Genomic DNA, 4,788 nt, shown 5'->3' on the forward strand with positions numbered 1-4,788 from the left:
TTTTCATTTTACCACTCAAGTTTATTATTATTATTATTATTATTATTATTATTATTATTATATAATACTGAATTTAATTAATATTTAGTATAACAAATTTTCTCAGCAAATTTAACATAATTTAGTGTAAACTAGTGGACTATTATGTAAATTTTATTTTGAGAAGTGAGAGATATATGTAACATCAAGTCATATCAAACAATATTGAAAATAAATAGTAATTGCAATAGTCATGGTTATACATCCTAGCATAGCGCACATCAACCCTTTTGGTGTGGGGCATTCGCATTAAACTGGAAAAACAACAAAAATAAAAAGAAGGGTGACAAAGATAATGGAGGAGTAGTAGTCTTTAAAAAGGAAAGAAAAGCAAGGCTAGTATGAACAAGTGTGCTACCATGTAACTTGACTTTGTAAAAAGAAAAAAAATCAAATAAATGCCAGTCAAATCTTAATTAAAAAAATGATGACTAGTGTGAACAAATGTACTATGATGTAATTTACTTAACATTAAGTCATTTCAAATAATATGAAACAAAAAATAGTAATTACAATAGTCATGGTCCTTTTTCCAACTCAACATCGACCCCTTTGGTGTGGGGATCTGTAGTTTCTTATTACAATTTCTCAGCATTCACACTAAATTGGAAAAACAAGTGTCTGAAATCATTTTTTTGAAGACTTTGATTTTGAAAATAAAAACGAAAAAACAGGAGTCGCCACCAATCCTTTTTTATGAGGTGTGATTGGGTCACCTCGTAAAAATAGTTGTTTTTAATAAATGATTTGATTTATTTAAACAACGATTTTGGTCCGCGAAATTTAGAAAAACGGGTTCGGGAGTCGATTACGTACGAGGAAGGATTAGCACCCTCATAACGCCCAAAAATTGGTACCTAGTTGATTAATTAGTGTCTTAGTGTCGAAAATTAAAAACTTGAAAGACTTTAAAATACGATCCATCTTTTTGTAAAAACACTCGAGTGTTAAAGACTTTCTCATCTCGAAGTAATAAAATGTCACATCCAGTAAGTTAGGACACGACATCTCGAACTTTTGAGAATGAGCTTGCCTTTTATTTGAAATTCGTGTATTTTAACCTTTTTTTAAAAGGGTATTCGATTATTTAGAGTAAACAAGAAAAATCGAAAGCCAGTAAGTTAGGGCACGATATCTCAAACTTCCAAATACCAGATATTGCCTTTGTTTGCAAAAACCTCATCTCGAGGTGACAAGATGTCATATCCAGTAAGTTAGGACACAACACCTCGTATCTCCGAGGATAAGTATTTTATTCAAAACTCGTGTTGCGATTTAAGAGGATTATGTCGTTATTTAGGTTAAACGAGAAAAATCGAAACCCAGTAAGTTAGGGCACAATTTTCTCGAATTTCTAAATATGAAGCTTGCTTTATGAAAGAATTATTTTAATGTATCGAGTAAAAATATGACGTGATTTATAGTGAAATATAAAACAAATTATGGTACTAATATGTATAATAACATAATAATAGGTGTGACAGTATTAATAACAATAATATGAGAAATTATAAAAGATGAAATAAAAGCAAGGCTAGTAATATAAAAATATAAAACAAATGCATAAGGAAATGAAATAAACGAATACATAAGTAAATAAAAAACATGACAATATAAAAATGACAATGATGATGAAAACGATAATAAAAATAATAATAATGTTGATAATAATAATAGTAGTAGTAAAAATAATAATACTGATGATAATAATAAAAGTAATAATAAGAATATTAATATTAGTATTAATAATAATGATAATAGTAATAGAAACTAAAAAATAGTAGTAATAGTAATAAAAGTGAATATAATAGTAATAATAACGGTGAATACAAATAGTAACAACAATAATACAAATAATAAATAATCTAAAGTTTGAAATTATTTAAAAGATATAAATAAAATAAATAATGAAATAATAATAATAAGGGTAATGATATATAAATAAAATAAGTGTGCTAAAATATATATATATTGAATTGGTTAATATAAAAATAATAATGTATAATAATATATTAGATAGTGATAATAATAATAATAATAATAATAATAATAATAAAAAATGGTAATAGTGATATTAGTATTAATAATAATAGGAAATAATAGTACTTTAATAATAATAATATATGTTAATAACAATAATAATTGTAACGGGCCAAATTCGTCCGGGCCCAACAACCAAACCCAAAATATATAATAAATAAAACAGTCCATTAATTAAAAGTCCTTTTTTTTACAGTCCAAAACCTAAAATGAATACATGACCCATTGCCCAAAACTAAAACAATTTTAGTTTCAGAAACCCTGGGTCACCCCCTTTGTGTTTTGCGTCGCAACCAAGCACCGTACCACATCACATGTGCTCCTTCGTACACCACCAGCCACGCCAGCACCGTACCTGCAAGAAAACAAAAGGGACAATAGCAAAATAGAGAAAAAAGAGGAGCAGATTTTTTATTTTCTTTTTCTTTTTTTTTCATTTTGCTTTCGACTACAAAAAGCCAAAGCCAAAGAATGTAATAGAGAGAAGGATACACGCATACTGAATAGCAAAAAGAAATCAAAAAGTCATTGAAAGGTGATTTCACATTGTTTTCTCCTCTATTTTCGATCTACTTGTTTTTTTTAGCATGGAAAACGAAAAGCGTGTTTGAACAACACCGATGAAAGCCCACATGTCTCGGAAATATGGAGATTCAGGCTAGGGTTGTTTTCTTTATTTTTTTATTTTTCATCAGATTTTGCTTTGGTTTTTGGTATAATAGCATAAGATTTTAAGTTTTTCTTTTAAAAAAAAAAGGAAGAAAAGGGAGAAGGAGTGCGCTTACCCGATCTCCGTAGGTATGTCCTCCGTCGATAAGGTTCGGTCGCCATTGGCGCACCGTCGACCATCAAATAAATGATGGTTTAGGCAGCTGCATGTTGAATCAAACCCTAGGGGAGGGGTTAAAGCTTCTGTTTTTTAAAAAAAAATGAAAGGTTTGCTGAGTTTTGAAAAGGAAATAAATGGGAATTAATGTTAGGCATCAGATTTGGAAATGGAGTTTAAAGGAGGGGACCCACGCGTGTTGACCCAATCCAAAAGATTGGATTCGTGTTCTTTTGTTTCAAAAGGGTTAATGGCGCATTTGGTCCTCCTCTTTCGCACCAAATTTCAATTGGCTTCTGTTTGTACTTTGTTTACTTGTTCCCTAAAATTTGTATGTTTTTACATTTTAGCCCATGTCTCAACGCAGTGTTTCGGGATCAGGGATAATTTCAGTCTTGGTCCCTATGAATTCATGCGTGTTATACATGGGTCCTTATTTTATTATTAGTAGTTTATTTTATTTGTAAATTATCCTTTTTATTTTACTTTGATTTCAATTAGGTAATTCGTTTAGATTCATTTTATAGTTTTTAATTTGGGCTTATTTACTTGTATATTTTGAGTTACTTTAATAATTTTTTTTAAAAAAATTATTTTTATCATATCATTGATGTCATTTGTAATGTTTGTATTAATTGTATTATTTGTATCATTTGCTTACTTATTAATTTTAATTTGGGTAATTGTATTTTTCACATTTTGGATATTATTTTATGTCAATGTTTTTATACATTATTATACGTATATATATACTTTATAATGAAATTAATTTTATTCTATGTATATTATCAACATTATATTATTTCATACATATAATTGTTTTGAATTATTTTACATGTTTTAATAGATATATATTTGTTGTTTGAAAGGAAACCACGTGCTTTATACTTTAGTTGAATTTATTTTTATACATATACATTGGTACGTATATTTGATATAACATTACTAAATCTGTGTATTTTATACATATAGTTTTCTTTAGATATATAAGTATGTTCTTAGATCTATTATATATAATTTATAATAAAATTAATTTAATCTTGTATGTATTTTCATGTTTTTGCAAATAATTATTTTTCAAGTTATTTATGTATATATGATTTGTAAATCTATTATGTTTCTAAGATTATATTTCACTATACATTTTTATAATCTTTTCATATTTTGTACATAGTTTAATTTTTTTATGTCACATATAAATTGTTAATTTTAAACCAATATTTTTAATGTTTTGTATGTTATTCGATTAAAATATTCATTTCATAACATATATTTTAATAATAAAATATATATCTCTAGGTTGTTTTTACAAATAGTTTTAAATTCAACAATTTGTATATTGTATAAATTATGTGTTCATTTATTCGTCCTTATTTTAAATGTCTTATATCACATTGGCTTCAAATTGCTATTTTGTTTTCTTTTACATCTTGCATTGATTGTTTTATATTATGCCATATATATATTATCGTTATGTATTATTTATTCATCTTATTGTTATATCAATTATTCTCCATACATGCTTGAACATTGAGTTATAATTTTAAATTAATTATAGTTAATTGTTTTGTTAGTTGATTAAATAAGTCATATTATCTTCATTCATCCATTGTCGTATTTTATGCATGCATATATTATCCCATGCTCTTTTTGGTTTACGAAATGTTATTTTATAAGGTCCAACTCTTTAAAATTAATTATACCATCTTATTTCAAGTAAAATTAATGTGTTTTGAGCAAGTTTTATAATTATCCATTTAAAAATTCTTGAAAACGAAAGCAATGTTCGATGTTTGGCAATTCGCAGAATCGTGCCCTATCGTGTTGGGTTGCAATCTCTCGTTTGTTCAAAATAATCGAAGGTCCCTTTTGAATTTCACTTA

General features: G+C 26.8%; 1 long non-coding RNA gene across 1 annotated transcript; it reads right to left on the reverse strand.

Annotated features, from left to right (window-relative positions):
• Nucleotides 1–2,145: 2,145 nt before the first annotated feature.
• Nucleotides 2,146–3,212, reverse strand: LOC128289356 (uncharacterized). Its single transcript, XR_008278970.1, has 2 exons — nt 2,865–3,212; nt 2,146–2,434 (listed from the first exon to the last, which is right to left on the reverse strand). It is a non-coding gene; the product is annotated as an uncharacterized LOC128289356 (long non-coding RNA).
• Between the last annotated feature and the right edge of the window lie 1,576 nt (nt 3,213–4,788).

This window comes from Gossypium arboreum, chromosome 1 (assembly GCF_025698485.1).
Source record: "Gossypium arboreum isolate Shixiya-1 chromosome 1, ASM2569848v2, whole genome shotgun sequence".
In the NCBI taxonomy this organism is placed as follows: domain Eukaryota; kingdom Viridiplantae; phylum Streptophyta; class Magnoliopsida; order Malvales; family Malvaceae; genus Gossypium; species Gossypium arboreum.